We start from the raw sequence: 22,709 nt of genomic DNA, 5'->3' as shown, positions 1-22,709 counted from the left end.
TGAGTGAGAGCTGGGTAAATTTCTTTCACCCCTGGATAAGAGTCTGGCTTGTCTCTCCCTTCAGAGTATGTCCTCATGGCCAGGTTTTATGAAAAGAGGACTCATTTGGTCATGTTTCAAACAACCAGGGGTTCACTGAAGTGCAGGAGTGCAACTTTTTTTTGTGTCGGGGTGTTTACCTGAATGCAATCACAGCCACTTTTACTGTCAAGCATTGCTGGTGTGTGGTGGGAGCCCATAGATCTTCAGTTTTCTTTTCCCTGTGCTCCTTGTGGTGGAGTAAGTGTGGCAGTTGGACTGGTTGGAGTGGAGTGCCATGGCTGTGAGTTGGGTCAGGCTTTTTCTTTCCTCATTTCTATTTTAAGGAACTTGTTGTTATCTCAACCCTTGATCTTTGCATTTTATGCCTCCAACTCCCACCAGCCTCCTCCCAGTTGCATTCCTTTTTTGTTGCTCAACTGTGATCACACTGAAACCAATGAAGGCCCAGTGAAGGCCAGGGTGGTATAAAAGTGATGAAGAGAGGTCAAAAAACAGCCTTAAGGTTTTAGATAAGTTAGTTTTCTTTCCTTTTTGATGGTGAGCATTGCAGCACTCAGAAGAATATGATATTCTTTGTCATAGAAAATATGAATTGTATATACTACCTGAAATCTTCACAAAAGGAAGAAAACAATGTCAGCAAGGACGATAGCACAGCTATCCATCTGCTTTTTCTGCTGGTTGCTCCATTTATTACAAAATGCCAGAAGGTTTAGAAATCAGCAGTCAAGGGGATGATCCTGTCTGTCAATTAGCAGATTTTAACATCTTCCTCAAAGACTTTCTATTTTGCAACAGCTTCAAAAAAGGATTTTCTTGCTGTTGGAAAATTCTGGAAAAAATAGGCCTGGAAAATGTTCACCAAGTTTACATAGCTTTTCTCTTTCCATGTCTCTGTATTATTTTCAGGTTTGCTGTTTAAATTTTGCTTTTGACCAACTGCAGTATAACCCAGTCTGGTATACCAGTTGAAATCGCCCCACTGCGATTTGGTCTTGGGATTCAGATGATAGTGCTATCTTTACAATTTCACTTTCTTTTCCTTCTGGACCTTCTGAAACTCCTTCCAGTTATTATTTCACTCCTTTAAAATCTTTCCTTCATGGTCTTTTGAGAGTTTTTATGCAGTCTGAATCCAGCTGTGTAAGCACCAGCAGTGCAGAAGAATTGGAAATAGTGATAAGGAAAGAAGTTTGATAGATAAATGGCAATAGTGGAGGTCTAGAAATAGAACTTAAAATGCTATTCAGAATTATTACAAGCACTGAATTATTAAATTCAGAATTCAGAATATCACAAGCACTGTGAACAAGAGAAACTGTAATGTGATATTGATGTCACATGTGAAAGCAGATGTTACTCTCTGAGAGTTCCTGTGAAGCATTGCCCTTTCACAAATTTTGTTTGGGCTAGGTCAGAAACCTCATTCCTGTTTGGTCAGAAACCTCATCAACACATAAACCACTGCTTATTCTGTGAAGTAGTCAAGGGAAGAGAATTACATCACTTCTAACCTTGCCTGATTTGGAGGAGGGGAACTTTTTTCTTGTGAAAAAGTAACTATAAATCCATTAGAATAATACAAAATTATTTTTCTTATTTTTATGTTATGAATATTTAAAAATATTTGTTGGAGAACAATACCCAAGAAAATCCTAGACCTATCGTCTCTGAACATGGCTTGAGAACTAATGAGAGCATATCTGCAGTCTTTGTTCTGTTCAGATTAACATCTGTCTGTTAATGATGAGGGTTTATTTGTATGAATGATGTCTAGATATGTTATTTGTAAATTAGTATATAAATATTTTTGGTTTTTATTTCTGTTTTGTTTCATATGCTGAAGATGGCAAAGAAGTAGATATTAGAATTTCTCATTCTTTATACTGGCAAAGAGTAAAATCTTCCATTGTGATCAATTAACATAATAGCACTGAAATATCACATGGAAAGAAACGCTGAGTAGAAAATACTAACTCAAGGTTGCTGTGATTTATTGATGTATTAGTGGGACATAATTAATCAGCAACTTAGTGAACTGTACATTGAGGATCAATATCAGAAACTCAACAGGTGAACTACAATAACAAACACTTATAAAACCAAAGGAAACACATACAAATTTGCAAAGACCCTTCTATGGTAAATGCCAAGAAGGTCTAATCTAACCCCACTGGTGCAGTCACACGTATGCACACACAGCTGCACACACAGCTGCACACACACCCCTGCCCTCCATAGGCTCCGGGCAGCACTTGCCTCTCTTTATGAGTTGTGTGGGAATCCTTTTTGAAAGGCTGGATTACAGGTTTATAGGACTAAAACAATAGTTAAGGAGCTACCACTCCCATTGCATGCAATACTGCGCGCATGAGACTGTTTTTAAAAACCATCCCAGCTCTTCCTCTACTTGGGGATGGCCCCTTCCTGTGCTTCTGCACTGTGTATTGTATTGTGGGGGCAGCCAGAGAGGGAGTTCTGACTCAGGAATGTAGTGAGAGGATAAGGGGCAATGGCTTTAAACTGAAAGAGTTTAGATGAGGTATTAGGAAGAAATTCTTTACTGTGAGGGTGGTAAGGCACCAGAACAGGCTGCCCAGAGACATTGTGGATGTCCATCCCATGGACAGTTCACGGCCAGGCTGGATGGGTCATTGAGCAACCTGGTCTAAATGGAAAGTCCATGGCTCAGAACTAGTTGATGTTGGGGGGCATCCCTTCCAACCCAAAGTATTCCATGATTTTATGATCCTATGGCTAGTTTGATTAGTTTAAATCCTCAAAGCAGCTCAGCTTGGTACCAAGTGAGGATGGGAGGTATCTGATTTTGTTTACCAACTCCTTTTTTATGTATCTCCCACTGCAAGGTCTCTGCGGGATTACATAATTTCAGTGATCCCTTCAGGTTTTACAACCCATGAATCCATGCTCTATGCTTTTATTGAACTTTGCAGGAATGAAAAAGTATGAGAAATAATAATAAAAAAAACACCAAAACTCCAAAGAATTTATTTTTCTTAGTTTTACTAATTGCTTGTTTTCATTTCAGAAGTGCAATTCCATCATCAAAGAATTATTGAAGCAAAGACATCTTAATTTTTCCTCATTATTTAGGAAGGCAGAACGGCAATGTGATTGGAGAATGGAATGAGACTGTAACCTGGGTTAATAGCAGGCAAGTCCTCTTTAACCTCTTTGTCTTCCAGTCTGCTCTTTCCTTGGTGTCCAGTCCTTTACCTATTCCACTTCTCTCCCTGGTTAGATTAACTGCCAAGAAAGCCTTAAGTGTTGGCTTGGATTTCAGCATAGCAGCTTTAAATGTGTGCTTGAGGCTGTCTTTTAACAAACTGTGCAAGTAACTTAGGTGGCCATTTCATATTTCTCAGGCACCCTTCTGCACTGCTAATGTGAACTGAGTCTTGATTTATGAGTACACCTCTAACCCACAACTTTTTTCAGCTGTGAGGGTGTATTTCTTGGTTTAGTGTAAAATTTAATTGTAAAATATATAAGGTTAACCTGCACTGACACTGAAATTTAGAGTGTGTAAGTAGAATTAAAAATGAAATACAGTACATTTGCTTTTGTCCTGAGAATCACTATTATGTTTTACAAGATGACACCAATAACAAATGATGTACAAACAATAGCACATTAATTTGAAAATGCAAATTCAGATAGATATTCCCAGCATAAGGCAAATGAATGTGAATGGCTCTGTCATTTGTGGTACATGCTTTATTCATCATTTGATTCTGGCATTAGTGAACATTGTGGTGAACACCTCTCCTCCAGGTTTTCTGCAGAAAGAAAATCTGGGGTGTTTTTTGATATAAAATATAAATTTTCACAGAAGTTTTCAAATGAAAAAATTCAGATGGTTTCAAGGATAAACCATTTTTTGACAGAAATTAGAGATACTCAAATCAATATTTTCTAGGTATCAGCCACATTAAATGATGACTAGGCTGAAACTGCTTAAGGTTTGTATTTGTAAAGGTTTTTTTTTTTTTAATTTTGTGACTCTAAGAAGTTATGTGTCCACTGAAGCTTGTAGACCAATGAAATCAGAGAACTTCATACAATGGTTTGTCTGTCACAGAGCATATAAGCAGACCTAACAAGGCCTAGATTAATTTCAGGTCAAATTAATCTTGAGTTTTATGTTTTCCCCAAGCAATTTGAGTTACAGCTCATAATTTAAGAAAAAGCCTCCAAAAGACTTACAAAGACATAAAAGTACTTTTATGAAAGACAGCTCTATCTGGGATTCTAACTAACATCACTTAAAGAGGAAAATTTCAACACTTCTACATAAATTGATCAACTTTGCTGAGATCTAGTGACTGTGGTTAAATTTTGGAAGTAGCAGATCATATTTTAAAGAGACTATTAAACTCTTTGTAGCACTTAAAATAATCCTGTGCTTTACAGAAATTATGACCATATTTTGCCAGAAATGCATGAAGTGGGTGACAGTAACAATCCTCCTTCTGCATTGGTTGTACATAAAATGCACCAGCATGTCTTGCTGGTGTTATGAGATTTTCTGGTATGGCACACTGTCAGAGAGTGGTCTTGACTGATGTAGGCAAAAAGGAGTTAAACTTGTTTGTCTTTTCCAAATTCCTCCAGTAATGGCCACTGCCTCTCTTGGCTTTTAAGTTCACTCAGCTATGTATAACTGTTCTCTGTTTTGCTTGCAGTAAGAATTTGCAGCCTTGTTTGCATTAAAGATCTATTCTTCAGTATTTCCATGAGGAGGTAATGAGTGAGTAAAAGCTGTTGTAAATAAAGCTGGTCAATATTTTGTGCTGTCATTGAAAGATTCTTCCAGGTCCACTTACAAATGCTGCAGCTTCAGCAGTCTCTGCTGCAGCTCCTGGGCAAATGTGCACCCCTTAATTAATATCGGCATACTGCATCTCAGGTTAGCTGTGAGGACTGAGCAGTAGCAAAAGAAGCTTTTATCTGATCAGACTTAATGACTAGTACAGACTAGGTACATGGCAGTTACTTCATACAAAGCAGTATTCTGCATTGTGTTATGTGAAATTGCCATTAATTTATATGTGTTAATTGTAAATCTAAGAATAATAGCACAAACCAGCTATCTTAGTGTATGTCTTCAGACAAATTAATAAGTTAATTAGTTTTGCTATGTGGCTCCTACAGTTTTTTTTTTTTCTGAATTTGTATAATATATTGGCTCTAGTTGGTAGATTGTCATTAGAATGATGTGGTGCACTGCATAGCTAATTATTCAGAATACATCTGGGGGTGCCTCCTTACAAGGCCTGCAGCAATGAAAGGTGATTGTGGGTGAAAACTGGAGACATGAAGTCAGATGTAATTTCTGATACACTGACTGGGTCTGTCTCAGTTTTTCTTTTCACAAGATAAGATTGTAGATATCTCTCCCCTCTCCAGTGGGAAACTTGACTTCATTTGCATAATTAAATAAAGCTAAGCTTACCAAGTCTGGGGTTGTAAGCACTGGTGGATTCATTTGGATCTGTACGGGGGGAAAGAGATAGGTGGCCTGAGGGGAATGCAGGTCTCAAGGTATTGCTTCAAGACCTGTGCTCTCGTGCCCTAATTGATCTGTCTATCAATTGTGCAGGAGGCTGGTAGGAGACAGTGAAGGCAAAATACTGCTTGAAGACTTAGGAACAATAAGCAAGTACAGAAGAGGAGAATTAAATGATTCTGTTGCAGCACTGTGGTTTCTGTTTTCTTCTCTGAAATGTCTCTGCTGGTCTCAGTGGTAAACCTAATTTTTCATCATATATTATGCTTGTGCTTTCTCAATTGTTTTTTTCTTAAAGATTCAAACCTGAAAAGTAAAAATACTCCCAGACTTAAGTTGAGCATGGCCTTTAAATTTCACTTCTCAAAGTGACCTAAATTTACAACTTTCTCAAACCCTAGTGCTCCTTTTTGTCCTTCATCTAGCATTTAATTTTAAGACATGATCTCTCTGATAGAAGAATATTGTCTGTTCCTCCTTGTGGAGGAGCTTGGTGGGAGGTGTGTGGCTGGCTCAATTCTCCCAAAAGAAATTGAACAGTGTCTATGAGAACTACGGGCAGGGTAAATGCAGTGCTCGTAATTCAGAAAGATTTAGGGTCAGACTCCTGCAGTAACATTTGTCTCTTCCTTGCAGGGTTCCAGTGCTTTCCTACAGCAGTTATGACTACTAATAATGACTGCAAAGCTCCTTCTCTTGATGCAGTTAGAAAAGCGAAGTTTAAACTCAACATGAAAATAACACTTCTCTTATCTGCCTTAAAAAGCCAGGGGTGACTGCTGAAGGCAATGAAGCATTCCAAGTGAGAATGAATTGAGAGTGTAAAAAAAACTATGCAGGTAACAGATAAAAGAACATGTGAACAAGGATCCCTGCCTCTGTGTTGGTGTAGGGTATATAACTAACAGAAGATATGAAGCTATAGGTAGTTGTCTTTCATGTTACACACATGAGTGTCCTTTCTATAAAAAAGGCCACTAGAGGATGTGTTATCTAAAAGACACAAATTAGATCAGGAAAAACTACTATGGCATATTTTAAATAAAATCTAGCTCATGAAGTTTGAAAATTGAAGTCTTGCAAGTGAAGACAAAGTGCAATCTGGAACAGGGCTTCCTCTGAGAGTTACCTGTTCTTATAACAGTAAATAGCCACAGATATTCAATAACACTTTCTTTTATGAGTGGGGCAGCCCTTGCCCAGATAAATGTCTATGAGGTAAATGTCAACCCATGCATAAAGGGGATGTGACTCAGCCTAAATCTTGCACACAATCACAAGAGTTTTAGTATGAGGTGCAAAGAAGGTAAGGTCCTTGAAAAATGTTTTGGTTATTTTTATTTTAGTTGCATAGCAGTATTTGTTCAACAATATCACAGCAGGACCAAAATCCCAAGTGATTGTGTCATTGGTGATGCTCTTTCCAGCCATAATCCTGGCTATCCAAAGCAAACAGGTTACTGGTGAGGCTTAGCAGAGCCTGTGTTTCTCCCATATTTAAGTTTCTTATGAAGGCAAATCCGAACATTGGTGCAGACACATACCTGATGACAAGGACTATTATGTTCACCTAAGAAGCCAAGTAAACTTAAAGGCTATCAAACACAATGCCATGAAATTTGAAAAAGAATATCTGGCATGAAAATATACAGTCTTAAAGGCACACAAAGATTGGAAGTGGAATAAAGTCAATGATGGTAAGAGATCAGCCTTCTTTTTCTTGCCTGCCTTTATGTACAGGGTGTCATCAACAGAATAACTTAGTTTTTATCATTACTATTGATGGAAATCTCTGAGCAGTTCAAAAGGCAGCAAAGGGTTTTTCTTGTAGTTTGTCCTTCCTAAAGCTTATGCTTGCACTCAGATTTTGCAGATAATATTCCCTTAATCTTTCCCACATATCTTCAGGATCCATTCTCTTGTCTGAGTTACTGAATTCCATCCCCTTCTCCCTACCCTGAAAGTCATTACAAGGAGTGAGATATTTAACTCTTACTTATGAGTTTATTTAACTCCTATTTATATTCTTTGTGATTAGCAGGTCACCTTCTGCCAGTACTTCCCTGAGATTATTTACCTAAAGAAATAGGTGCATGTTAAAAAAAAAATCTGTGACTTAAATCTAGTCATCCTCTGTTTAAAAGTATTTGGTTTATTATGTGGCATGTCCTGATGCATTAACTATAAATTTAAGAAGTCAGAAAACAAAGCTTCTTTTTCTCTTTATTCACTATGATGACAATATGGTTGAGGTAGACTATGTGGTAACATTTCCTATCTCCTTTATATGCAACTTTTCCTTTTTCTGTCACCCAAAAATTATTAAAAAAATACAAAAAAGGTAACTGCAAATTTATGAAAACTTCCAGGGCTGGACCCTGGATTACCTTTTGTTACTTGACTGTATATTTTTATTTTTATTGGTATTACTGACCTACTGGCTTTATTCATGTTCTACATGAATAAATAACAGAGGGAAAAGAAAAAAGAAAAATCCTCCAAAAAAAGATTTCTAGACAAACAGCACACAACCTAAGCTAAGGTATTGCCCTCAAATACTTTCATTATATATATATTTAAAAAGGATAAATTTCAAATTAAAGGTTCCTTTATTCAACTGCCCATTCAACTACCCATTTTATAAAGTGAACCTTACTTAATATGTCAATTTTTTCAGCTATTCAAATTCAAGTAAAATCCATTCTAAGCAGTCTGCATTGATATGATTTATTCTTTCATTTAAGAAAGAGTGAAAATTAAATTCAAAAGCAAGCACCTATCTCCACCTGTTAATCTATTAATAAAAATATTATCTATTGCATGAATATTAATTTCTTACATCCTTGCTGATAAAAGAATGGTTTAATATTGTTCAGGCTTTTAGTGCCATTTATACTTTTTCCAGCTTTGTCAGTGTGGACTATTCAGCAGTTTACTATCTAAAATGGCAGTACATATATATATTTAGATTAAGGACTTTAAATTTACCTGATGTGAGGTGATTTAAATAAACATGTGCAGGCTAGCTCTTATTTTGATTTCATAGGATTTTGTGTCATTTCAGAATACTCAAAATTTTTTTATATTGCTGGAATTTCCCTGAAATGTTTAAAAAATTCTTGCAAAAAAATATTTATTCCCCCCTGAAATCTGAAATCCTAGGTTATGATTTCAAGTCCTAATTAAGTTCATGAAAATATTCACTTTCTAGGCAAGAAAAATTCTTAATATTTATTATGTTTATTAACCAATAGCCTTCAAATTTCATTTTTCATAAAGAATTTCTTTTATAGGGCAAAGAATCTTAGCCTGGACACTTTTTGCCAACTCTGAAATCCCTGGTAATATTCCAGTTTACTTTGACTTTTCACCTATATCTTTTTCTGCAGTCTGCCTTCTCAGAGTCACTTGCAAGTATGAGGACATGACTGAGAAAAACAGTAGGTCCCAGCTTTGGCTGCTGGGTTATCTCTGTGTTGTCAGGTGCTTGTTCTTATTTCTCTCTGAGTGCGGGCTTTTTCATTTATCAAAGTTCATTTTATTGCCTTCTATTCCTGCTGCTTTCAAATCTATGGCACCTGAATGCTTTGTTCAATTGAGTTCTACTTTTTACTCCTACCTGCAATTTTGTCCGGAGGGGCAGTGTGAAACAGAGGCATGGATCATGGTATCTGAGAGCCACTTGTTTGCAAGGACAATGTATTTTTAAAATAAGTTTTACTACTAGCCACTAGCAAACATTTCACCATTACTTATTGAAATAATAATATTGAAACATGGTGAACACAAAAACACAGTTGCCATTCTTCTGGAATCTGACCTGTGCAATATTGAATATCTTTTTAATTAAAAAGAAGATATTCCTGTCTGGTAAATTGCATAAGCATTTTTTACAAATAAAGTAGTTAATTATCTGCACTGAACCTATACAAACCTAGAATGCGTGTGTATTTAGTAGGTTTTACCTTTATTTCAGTGTTTGTAAATCTAAAGAAACACTGTGATTTTCAGCAGTGGTTGTTACCATGTTGGTCAGGGCAATGTCATCATTTCATGTGCTATTTCAGTGTTTTTAAGCTTATCAAAAGCATTTGTCAAAGTGGCACTTGTTAAAGACAAGTTGAGCAACACCGCATTTTTATGTTAAAATGAATGGGGCTGCCACTTGGCAAACAGCCAGGACAGAGAAAGGCTTGAATATTTGAGTAAGAGTGGCTTGTTCCTGTTAGGAATGCAATGAACACAGAAGAATTTGTTTCCACTTTCTTCTGCAGTATGTCCTATCTTTCTTTGAGCATTTTGCACAGCCCCTGTACGCAGGGAAAGGGAAGACACTGAGAGCCAATCTGTGCCACAGCTAATCTAGGAAGGTCCAAGGTCTCAGCTGCTGCCCCTTCCCTCCTATGCAAAATGTCTTTGCAGAAGTTTCTGTTGGCTCCACTCCCTTTGAATCCCATGTTTTCTGGAAACTGGAGCTCTTATTAGGTGCCTGCAAAAAATTTCTTATGCATTCCACTTGCTGACTTTGTTTCTGAAGTGAACATATTGATGGTGAAATATGTCAGCATGGCATGTGGAGAAAATTATGCTGTTTTGGTCACCTCAATCATTGCTGTAGCCCTCAGGGCACAGGTAGAACCTTTGTCTTGCTCCCGAAGTTCTGCCTCCCTCCATGACTCTGGGGACTACTGTTAAATGGACTTCCTGCCCATTTGCATTTGGAGGCCCACATGGCTGCCTGTGAAGTGAAATTGCAGTGTTCACCTCCCTTTGAATGCTCTGGCCCACACACTGAGGATTTTAGACCAGAGTAGATACTTCTGAAAGAGTCTCTGCCTAAAATTTCACATTTTGTGAAAATTCTCCACAACTAGGATTCATAATAAACATTTCTGCTAACTGCCTATTTTGCCTATTTGTGCCTGATCATTTGTCAAAAATGGCTATTTGATTTCCTAAAGTAATGGATTTCTACCTCTGATGCTTCTTATGCCTGTACCACTCTGATATTTCTCCAATCCTCCATCTGCAAATGAATATTGAGGGAGGAGAAATGAGTACAAGGAGTTGCAAGGTTACCCTCCCATCACCATGAAACACAAGTTTCCCTGAATGTCATGGGCACTGCATCACCTTGTGCTCAATGACTGGGTGGTAGTAGGAATGAAAACTTAGGTAATATCTAATTGCTTTATTTTGGACGAAAGCTCATGGTAGCCCTCAGTAATCTGGCACTATGCTCTCTGCAAAAGGAAGACCACAGTTACCACCAAGATAATGGAGCAATTTTCTATTCAGTCATGAGTGATTGATCCCACAATGCCAATCAGAGAAATGGAAATTATCTTGTTTTGTTATAGAGAGCACCCAAACAAGTTTGGAAGGGGATTAAAGAAGAAAAATACAGTTAATGCTTTTTCTTTTTTGAATATTTTTTGGTAGCTTTTATCCTGATTCAGCAACTGTGCTCTTCATCACTGTGTGTTTCATTGGCAGCATCATTGAATGGAATTTGTCTAAACCTACTCACAGATTTTCCTACAAATCTTTTCTTCCCTTGTCACCCCTCAGCTTCACACTGGGTCTCTGACTATTGACAATGGGAATACTTACATGTCTTGGTTTATACTGGCATGGATATTCATGCTGGAGCAATTATTCCATCAGGACCATAATCTGTACTGTGGAAAATCTCCTCACACTATGCTGTAGGCAAGAGAGCCATCTGGCTTTCTCACACAGAACATATCCTAGAGCCCAGGTCTGCTGGAAGGTGCTGAAGAAGATGCTTGGGTAACAATAACCACACACATCAAGATGCTGTGGGAAAGGGTAAGCTGTTTCTAGAGTACTGGAATATTTTTGGAAGACCTAGCTAGATTTCAGCATTATGGGAACCTATGTAAAGACCCCAGGTTCCCCAGCAGTTGGGCTTGAAAATTAAGTTTTCATGACTACTGAAGTTCTGAAATAAAATAAAATGACTCCTGCTAAGACAATGCCAAGTTGTTCTACTTGTCATTGGTCCAGAAGTCAGCAGAGTCAGAGAAGTCAGCAGAATGCATTCCTGGTACTGGAATGCATTCACATTTTCTCCCTCAAATGTGTTTTTGCATTCCATGTTCAAATATGTTTTCATTTATTTGCCTTTTGTGTTTAGATGCTTGTATGATTTTCAACATAATAGATCCTTTCTATGTCAATGACAACATCTCCATTTAAATGCAGACTACCTCTTGAAGACAATTGTTTGGTGGAGAGATTGGAGATAGAAATAGAGCACAGAAAAAAATTACATATATCTTTGCTTTTGATTTTTTCCCCCTAAAACCTGCATTTCATCTGAATGGAGATACATAAAAATCCCATTAAAATTGGTTCTATTTCTTTGAAATGTGCTGTAAGACTAATTCTGACAAAGTTGACATTTTATATGCTTATATCATGACTTACAAAAGGTAATAAAAATAAATTCTCTTGTATAGTCACTATAAAACCTGGTATGAGATGAACATTATATCTATTTCATACAGATATACTTACTATTATGCCAATAAAAAGAGACAAGGACCCTATCAAATACTCCTTTTACTTTCACTTGGCTAAATTTTCAGCTGTCTTGTATGCTGAAAATATTTTTGCTAATATCTGTCTTGATGGAAAATGTCACCTTAAAAAAATTATTCAGATTAAACCAAAATTAATATTTTAATTGATTTTTCCCCCCAGTCAATGAGCTGAAGAAGGATTCAGTAATTCACAAGGAGAACCTACACCCTGCAAAATATTACCAATGAGTTAATGAAGCACAAGCTGCTCACATTCTGTTCTTTTCTGTGAGCTCCCATTACAGGTCTAAAGAGGTCTGCAAGCTGCTCACACCAAGATAATCCAATGCTCTCAATTTAAAGAAGTTGCTGTGTATGTCTTTGGACAGAACAAGTACTTCAGAAGTAGTTCTATGCTCATAACATCATTGCTGCTACAATGGCTTTTTTTTAATCCTAAATTGCTGCTTAAGTGAAAATGCAATATAGAATTTTTTGCATGTGATCATACTGAATCTCTCCTCCACAACCTAGTTTGAGTAAAGGATTCACTAACACTCAAACAAGTACATCACTGCTGCAGTGCTCTCAAGAAAAAAACTGATATTGATCTAGATTTACCTTGTGGGATAAACATTGGAATCCAAGTTTCCATATTATAATAAACCCTGATAACTTAAGATTGAAATCTTTGGAGCTCAAAGAGCATTAATAGGCCTACATTCTCTGGTAAACAGACTGTCCAAAGGCAACATTTGTAAAAGTACCTCTGTAATTTAGACGCTGAGACTAACTGATCTTAAGATTTATCAGCATATTAATTTGACAGATCTGTATCAGGTGATGTATATAGATTTTATAGTATCAATATGAAAAAAAGATTTCCAAATTATTATTCACATCTTGCTGCTTTATGGTTGTGCAATTAGATTCATTCACTAGTTGGGCAAAAGTTCACAAGTAGAATGCTGCACGTTTCTAATATCTGCCTGAGTTTTCACATGCAATACAAAACTGGCCCAGAAGGGCTCCAGCCCAATATTGCATAGAAGTCTTCTCTTGAGGAAAAAGCATTCTACAAGGATTCAATTTTCTGAGGAGAAACAAAGAACAAACTTTACTCACGAGAAGTTCTGACAAGTGCAAGCCTTTTGTCAGATCTTCATAACTTCCAGATAATGTATGCAGGCACTCCTCACTTCCTCCCTAAAGAAAAATCTGTCAGCTATTTTTATGAGTTAACTATTAAAGGGCCTATATTTAAAATTAAAAGTCTTTTTAGAACTTCAGAAAATGCCCAGAAACCTTGCATATGTTTTCAAACACAAATGAGAGCACTGCATTCACATGAGTAATATTGTAGCTAGTGATGGTTCAAATCAATGAAAACCAAGTCATAAAAGACTTTAGATGTCAAGGTGACTCAAATTTAATGATATTCAGCCCTTTCTTAATTTTTGAAGGTTTTAAAAATTACCATTTCTCCAATCCTGTTTTTATTACCAGCTGCAATGAAGACAATCAAAAGAACAGACATTTCCTTTTGATTTTAATTTCATTATTTTTCTTTTGCCATTCTGCGTCCTTTAAAATGTTCTCCAATTTTCTAAGTGACAGAAATATGGAAAGTGATTTTTTCCCCCTCCTTTTTTCATAGTTTGATAGTCTGTATTCATCCAGTCACATGGTATTTCATAGCAATTACAGACTGGCAAAAAAAAAAAAAAAGAAGAAAAAAATGAAATTTAACAAGAAAAAAAGAAAAAGCTTTTAGTCTGTATTTTTTAATGTTCAATTCATAAAAGGAAAGAAAGAAGGAAGTACATGAAAACAGCAAACCCTTGACATTTGATTTTGAATATTTTCAACACCAATGAATGTGTGGGATATTAAAAGCAAAACCAAATAAAAGCCTGAAAACATTTGATGTGCTTCCTCAATCACAAAAAGGCTACTTTTGGTGTGGCAAATGGAGCCAGGGTATACAACTGAGAGACTTGAATTCAAACACGTCTGTTTTGGTAAATCAGCTCTTGAGTGGAGTATATTTTCTCCATGAATAGGAGCTGGTAGTCATACCTCTGTTTGCTTCAAGCATTCCATGGGAGGTATCAGTCTCGTGCAAGGCAACATCATCTCACTTTGGTTACTATGGAAACTGGTTGTGCATGGCTGCAACTGTAGGCACTGAGTCCAAACAGGTTTTTTTTATCTTTTTCCATTTGGGCTGCCTTAATGATCTTGTAATATATGACATGTTGCATAAACCAGTGTTCTTTATTCTCAAAGAGGCAATGCACTTTGCAGATTTCAGTGTTTTAGAAATTGTTTTCCAGTTGGTACCCAGTCCTGCTGTGTGGAGTTTTGAGTACCTATTATAGCTTGAATGACCTGATGAAGAAGAATCAAAGGTGGTTTTTGTTTCCTTCTCCCCTCCTCCCAAATATTACTATTTAATTGTTGCCACTTTACATGCAGTCAGGGCTTTTCTTGGAAAGTAGAAAAAGTGTGTGTGAATTCTCTTTGGCTTGGGAAAGATGTACTGCCAACACCAGCAGACCGGATTTGGACCAGTGAAAGGAGGAGTAATATGAAAGGAGGAGTAATACCACTGATACCCGTTTACACTTTTTCTGGATTTGCCAGCCCAGCTGGGTCACACACCAGCTTCCACCCAGTGGAGGTGTAAAGAAGATGTGTAGTAGTGGGGAAGCTTAATTTAAAAGCTTAATTTAAATGAGGAAACTGATAAAAATCCTGGTTTTTCAGAATGGTTTTAAAAGCATATCTTATGCTGTGTGTGCCTTAATCTAACAAGACCTTTAAAAATACTCAAAACTCTCAAAACAAACCTCCTTCTGAGTGCTTTAATTTCACCATCTACATCTTCATCTGTACACGGGTTACAGGGGAACTTGCAGCTATTTCACAGAGGCAGCTTTGGGGTTTGTCTGTGCCACTCGGACACTTAGAGCAGTTCCTGAGGGTTTGGCTTTGAGATCCTGTCTGTTTTTATAGGAGGCCTGTATGAAGCTTAGAAGATGGTCTTGTGAAAGGTTTCTTGCCTGTGGCAGGGGGACTAGAACTAGATAATTTATAAGGTTCCTTCCAACCCAAAACTATTATGTGACTATGATTCTAAGATGGACTTGTGTAGCTGTACCCCGATGCCATGGTCACCTCTAGACTTTGTCTTGTTCACACTAGCCTGAACAGACTAGCTGGCCATCTTGATGTAAATTGTTGCCCCTTACAGCTCAGCTGTGCTCCCTGATCAATCTGTATGACAACCTGTGTCATCCAAAATGACTTTAGTGAGCTGCCTACACTGCACAAGCACAAGATTGACTTGATGGCTCTCTGGTCCCACTCCTGGAGCCAGATGGAATGAGCCTCTTTGACCTTCTGGGCACTTCAGATCTGTTCAATGTTTCAATGTCAGTTATAACTTTCTAGAGCAATGAATAAAAAAAAAAAAGAAAAAAATGAAAAAACAAACAAAAAAAAGGTATACTTTTGACATTTTATTAACTTGAAGGATTATACTTTCAGCAACATTCCAGAAAATAGTTTATCTATGGTGTATTATCTGTTACGCCCACATTTGAATTTCAATACTCATCAGTTCATAAGCAGAAACAACTTGAGAGAAAACAGGGACAGCATTTATCATGTTGTGCTGTTTACCACAGTAAAGAAAACAGAGGAGCATTCCTATTCTGTCATACCTATAATCTCTTTGTCACATTACAGTCTCCTGATGGATAGCTTTGCTCACTGCTTTTTCAAGCTTTGTCCACACACACAGGGGTAAAATGACTTATCACAAAGGCAGTGCTATTGAGGGTTCCAGTTAGTCTTTTGGTTACTTCAGGGACCAATTCTGTTTTTCTTGTCCTTCATCTTCCTTTTTGAGCAGAAGCTTTCTTTGTCTGAGTGCCTATGCATTGCATAGCAAAAAGAGGGTGAGGAGTTTTAGATAACTCTGCCAATATTAATCCCCACAGCTGCAATTTCCTCTTCAGCTGCTGAGTGTGCTCTATATCCCCCAAGGACACCGAGACCTCTTGCCTGGGGACTGGCTCCCAGTCAATGTTTAGTGTTGGTGCTTCTGATTCCTGTGTTGAACTGCTGATCAGGTATGATCTCTAGCCCATTTGTTCTGCCACAAACAGATATGTAGAATAAGCTAAAAGTAAGTAATGTTGTAACACATTATCTCATTTAGCTTTATGGGCGTGGGAGAAGGCAGAAAGGAAAAGAGGCAGGCTGACATGCTTTTTTTCACAAAGCTTGCAAACTAAAACACAGTAGTTGGTACTCCTCATGATATTTTCTGTTGTGTTTCTGATATGGTTTCTCACACTTTTCTCATAATTTTTTTCTGCATTGTGGAAACAAATCAATGTAGCTTCCATGTGTGTACCGATGTGAGGGAGAATTCTGTTGTATCCCTTCCCCATCTCTCTGATGCCGAAGACAGAAATCAGAGAAAAAAGCATTCAAGAGAATAAATGAATGACAGGAAAACCAACACAGCAGGAGAGCTGGGGGGTAACAGCAGGTGGAACAGGAGAGGGGACAGGCACAGACATCAGAAAAGGAAGACATACATTCAGGAGCAGCTTTGAAAGAAGGATTTTGTTAAGATTTAACAAGTTAATTGCTGCATACTAATTACTGTTAATGAAAAGATTAAAAATAATAAAAGCAATTTATCTCATTCCAAAATAATTAGCCTTAATAACTTGTTTGTACAGCATATAAAAAGAGATTTTGATGGGAATCTGCCCAACATCTGTGTATGCATAGTGTATATATAAGCCATAGGTTCTTGTAAAATGTCTGACAGATGTGGGATCATCAGCCTTGCTGAGACTTTAACAGGGTTCCAGGGATCTGAGCACCAAATTATTCTGATTTTCTGTCAAGTTTGCAGGTGCTCATGTTTCTGAAAATGAGGATCATCTCTCTGTGTTCTCCCTTATATATGTATGTTGCATTAGTCTTTCTCTATGTCTTGGGAAACAGAAGACCTTAAGGGACTTAATCAGGATGATTACAGAATCACTGCTGGGCTTGGGATCTGCCTTCCTGGCACCTGTGGCAAGATTTGTGTGGATTTCCAATCCTGCATGGCTCATGTGTACCACAAGTTTGAGCAATAATATTCTTCTGATAATGCTGATAAGTGGCATCAATTCCCTTTGTTATTGTTGTGAAGTGATTTAGCTGGTGTGTAATTCAGTTTCTTTGCACACAAGGAAAAGTTAATACAGCACTTACTGCCTCTTGTATTCAGTCATTACAGCAGTCAGTCAAATCACTGGTAAGGCAAGCTGAGGGGTAAAAGTGTGAAATGGCAGGGATTTCTTATCCAGGTGTCTTGAGTAATTGAAGCTATCTACAGAGAAGTCTTGAGTAAAAAGGGCAGAATATTATTAACATCATTACGGCCTTTAAATCACTGAATGAATGATAAAGGTGTTGAGGAGGATAATGAGTCTAGGTGAATATCACCTGTGGAGATTCCTTATTGAATAACTCTGTTTAAACCATCCATTTCTTTATGGCTCTGACTTGCACATTTGTTGCCATGCTGGCTACTGCTGGAGAATTGGGCAGTCCAAGTAATCTGAATAAGCAGTCCTGGCTGCCACTTAGACTCTTCCTCTGCATTTAGGTCTTCCACACATGAAAGGAGTGCCACCTTCTTCCAGCTGTCCTCCTTCAAGTGCAAGTGTCTCCAATGACAGCATTGTAAGGGACTGTCAACAGCAAGCTGGGCACAAACCAGCTTCCTAGTTTCTGCAGGCTGTGCTGAGCAAGCTGCAGCAGCAGCAGTAGCATGTAGTTAAGCTGATGCAGGGCATAGTCTTTGTCCTAAGGAGCCTTATCAGAGTTGCTCTCTTGCAAATTGTTTTTAGGTGGAGATGTCATCTGTTGCACCTGGATAAGTGGTGTTGAAGCCTCTTAAATGTTGATGATGGGGGTTAGTTGGAGTGAGCAGGATGGAGGGTTAGGGCTGTGGTGATTGTGTCCTGTTTGTGGTGCTAAGAGGATACCTGCCTTAGGTCCTTTGCTCGATCTCTGCTGGGGTTCCTAGGCTTCATCTTCTGGGGTACTGCTGCAGCTCAGCTGTTTGGTGGAGTTTCAGTGATCTTGATGTTTAAGAACTACAGGTATTTATTTCAGGAGTCTTACTTGGTTGGCTGGCTCTTGCAACTGCACTTACATTGCTACCTACTGGAGTTTTGGCTGTCTATTTCTGTTAAGTGTTCCTGCAATCAGCAAGGGACTTTCATGCATTTGCTGCTGCTCCTTCTTTGCTTACAAGTGTCTTCAACAGCTCTGGCACATTCCTACTGTGTTAGGACAGCTTCTCAGCTGGAAAGTGGTATGGATTACCTTGTTCACCAGCACAACTGGACATGCTCCCAGGATCCTGGAAACAGTGCTGTGGATGTGATACAGAGGAAGCTGCAGTGTTGTGGGGTCCACAACTACAAAGACTGGCTAAAGGCATCATCTTTGTATCCAGCTTGTGTCCCTAAAAGCTGCTGTAAGGAGGGGCATTCTCACTGCAGGGGAGAATTAGGCCATGTGAAGCAACTTTCTGAGGAAGGCTGTCTAAAGAAGCTGGAGGACCAGTTGTGTTTTGCCATGCTGTACATTTTTTGGTGTTGTACTGTGCTAAGCATCTTGGAGCTCTTAGCAGGTGTCAGCAATGGCATCCTCATGAGACATCAGCTGTTCCGTGAACTCTGTATTCTGGACTCATATGCCTTCTCACAGGACTACAGGTACTAGCTGTTTTGCTGGATCTGCTACATCTTTCCTTGGCTTTTTACTACTTTGTTGTTGCATTGGAACAAAATTTTAAAAAATTGCATTAATAATAATTGTAAATCAAACTAGTTGATCATTGCTGGATTTTTTTTTCTTTAGTGTCGTGATCTCAGATCAGTTCTCCCACAGTTTTTTTTTTTCCCATAAGAATTCTGTATCTGAAAATCTGGGGATGAGTCTTCAGCATGTGCAGATACAAAACTACTGTATGTGAGTGCAGGGGAAGCAGTAAGAAAAGGCATATCTGGCTCAGGGCAACTTGTGAGGTCATGAACTGCATTTTTGGACTGAATTGTAACTGTACTAGATTCTTGGAAAGCAATTAATGTGCAGATTCTTCTACTTCCAAACTTGTGTTGGAAGCTTTGTTTTTTATATAAGAAGCCTTATGGATAAAGTCTAATATTTTTTTTTTTTTTCTAGCTCAAATGCTGGTTTAACTAACTTATTCTTCAATGAAAATCCATGTCATTTTTTGAAGTGCTATGAGGGTACAATCTAAATAGGTTTGACAGCAACTGATTAAATAATATGATGATGAGCAGCAGGAGGTAAAACAGTCTTGGGAGTTGCACAGGAACAATTCCCAAATAATAGAGCAAGAAAGTCTCTCTGTATTCATTCATTTACTTCATGACAGAGCAAGGAATGAGTAAATTTTTTTTTTCCCAGAAAAGTTATGTGGGGTCATGTGTGTGCTTGAATTGTACCAGAAATACACTGCTTTTTCTTAAGGTACACCTGCCCTTCTTACTAAATCCCCTTGTTACCCATTTTCTGTCAGTCTCTCTCCAGCCTGCATGTGCTGAAAGGGACTAAGTTAGCATGTGGAGTACTTATATGCTTGTTTATGTCAGTGTTTAGAGAAGTGCTGGCAAAGGCTCTGCTCTACCTGCGTTGGACTGTGCAGTGTGTGCTTGTATATATGTGTCTGTTTGGAAAGTATCTTAAGCCTCTCTGCTCACCTGGGAATGGGCACTCCCTCAGCTTTATCCCTTGGTAAGTGTGTCTAGGAGATCAGCAGGGCCTACAAGTGCACCACATTAGATTTTACTGGACTGGAAACAAGGAAAAGGCCTGGGTCACAAAAACTGCTGGACCTGGCAACTCCCTTAGCGCTTGAAGTAATAGTCAGTTCAATCACTGTTGCTCTAAGTTTTTTACCAAACTTCAGATAACTCACTGCAAATTTCAGACCCTAAATCACCAGATACTGATTTTCATGAGCAGAAAAGAGAAAAAAAACAGAGGACATCAGGTGAGTTCTTGCTCATTATTAGCCATGTGAAACAACAAACATGAAATATACTGCAAAGCTTCTCCAGTAAACAAAAAACCAACAAACCCCCAAACCAAACAAAAACACCAACCAAAAACCCCATCAAAATCCCAACACTGCCTTCCAAACCTACATCAAACAATTAAGGTATTGCTTTAGATAAAGGAAGATAACTAATTCATTAGACATCTGTAGTTCTTAAAAAAAGAGTGAATATTCCAAAGTAAATAAGGAAATGGTTATGACCTTTGCAGAAGGAAACATTTCTTTCATGTTGCTTTACATGGGATAGGTGTGGCAATGAAGGAAGTTTGTTTAGTTAAGCACCACAATAGGGACTTTGTGGTACCTTCTCAACATAAATGCTTTGTAATGCAAATTACAGTTATGACATTAAGAAGATGCAATGAAAATGAAGTGACAGCAATAGGCCCAGGGAGAAAGAGTTTATTGGGGAAAGAAGAGTGGAGTGGGTAAAGCACCTTTTTACCATTTGCCTTTATTAAGAAGGTTATTATTCTTTTCAAATCTTATACCTTACAACTTCACAGTTTCTAAGCCAGAGTCTCTTAGAGGAGAATGCCCATATTTTTCATCACTAAGCAGAAAGTAACAATTTCAAGATGATTAAAGAGAGTTATGTGGATATCCTCATCTCTTCTGTCTGCTAAAAGTTAAGGTCATTCATGATTCCCTCTACTCTTACTGTACTAAGAAAATGAAAAGATAAATATGAAATTAATTAACTGGACATTAAATATATGAAATGGCTTTTAGTAGTTATTTTTTTGCTTGCATATTCTTCCCTGTAGAAGAGCAGGTAAACCTGGTAATAAGTGTGCGGATGCATGAAACAGACATACTCTGGCTATAAATGGTTGGTGGTAGAGTAGAAGACAAAATAATAGATTTATTACCCTTTTGATGTTTGGCAGTTTGAGTACTTACTTCTTGACAGGAATAACTTATTTTGAAATAAAAATGGTGCTATTTCTAAGCAAGTGCACTTTGTTTCTGTATTGTAAGATACATAAATCCTTGGGTGCTATTGCATTCTATGCATTTTGTATTCTTCATTCTGAAAGGATCACCAGATGTTTTTCATAATCTAAAAAAACTAGCAGCTGTAAAGGAAGGCAGCAGATGACTTACAGTTAACATTTTGTAAAATTGTGTTGCTTTTGATATGAAGGGGAAAAACTGATATCCAGCGCAAAGCCGGAAATGTATTCTGTGATTGCTCTTTTACACAGCTTTTTTATACATATATATGTATATATATCTCCCATATATTCCATGCATGAGTTGGTGATTATACTGTGATATCTTTTGCAGAAGGCAACAGTCAGGTAGAATTGTTTCTGAAATGTAAATGACATTATTTCAGCTTTTTCTCAACTGTCTTTCTGTCTTTCCCTCTTTCTAACTTTTTTGCCAAGAACTCTGTATTTTTTCCCCTTTTCCTTTATTGTGAATGACGGCTTGATTTAACTGTGAGTAGAACATAATTCAGCTTCTGAATTATGAGTTGTTCTTCAAATCTCAAATCAAATCTCTTGTCTTTTCAGTTCAAAATTAAATTCTATCTCACAAACACAATGTAGAAAATCTGGGCTTTGCTGGAAGGTGATTGAAGACTCAGTCCCTGCCTATCTTACATGGATATTGTTAAATCAGTTAAAATGACTCTTTAATTGAAATTATGGCTTTTGTACTCTGTTTTAGAGTTGCACTATGTTGTAGCGGGAAGTTGTAGGGTTACACTTTGTATTTTCTTGAAAAATTCGCCTTGCACATTTAGGTGAGCCTCCTTCCTACAACGTGGAATTACACAGGGTAATAAAGAAGCAGAGAGAAGAAAGGAAGCCTAACTCTGAAATATCACAGTATCATTCTGAAAGACGATGCAAATAATTTTTGACCTAAGAAGTACAGAGAACGAGCTGAACTACTTATTCAATTATGTCAAATGATCAGCATTTATTTATTAAATGATATAAAGTGAAATTCAATTACAGCAAGTAAGTGATTACATTATGTAAAACAATTTTAAAAACTGGGTAATATGATAACCATCTATTACATTATATTGAATATATTGGATATTGGTACCCTTATTAAATTCATGGAAATGCTTATGATAGGCTAGTTAAAAGAGTTTGCAAGTGAAGCCACTCCTCCTTGAATTTCTTTTTAGTATTGAGTGTGCTGCTATTGCTTTCCAAGCAAAGGCGCAGATTTTACTATGACATTGTTCTTATAAGTAAATTTTGTAAACAGTACTAGTAAAGCTAATTAGTAAGAGGTCCAAAACAGGGAGAAGAGGATCACCAATTAACCATCTTAGCAGAGGGGAGGCCAGGGGAAAAATTGAGTGCTAAAATTGTAATCTTATCGGAAACATACTAACATATTACGAAAATAAAATATCTTAGTATCTTTCTTCAAGACTAGATTTTCT

The 22,709-nt window shown here is 37.6% G+C and overlaps 1 pseudogene; it reads left to right on the top strand.

Moving 5' to 3' along the window:
• LOC137465364 (tetraspanin-3-like) overlaps positions 1–19,045 on the top strand; it is a 42,973-nt pseudogene extending 23,928 nt beyond the window's left edge.
• The last annotated feature ends 3,664 nt before the right edge of the window (positions 19,046–22,709 follow it).

This window comes from Anomalospiza imberbis, chromosome Z (genome assembly GCF_031753505.1).
Source record: "Anomalospiza imberbis isolate Cuckoo-Finch-1a 21T00152 chromosome Z, ASM3175350v1, whole genome shotgun sequence".
Classification (NCBI taxonomy): Eukaryota; Metazoa; Chordata; class Aves; order Passeriformes; family Viduidae; genus Anomalospiza; species Anomalospiza imberbis.
Note: the sequence above shows the minus strand (reverse complement) of the source record. Positions and strands in the feature narration are given on the sequence as shown.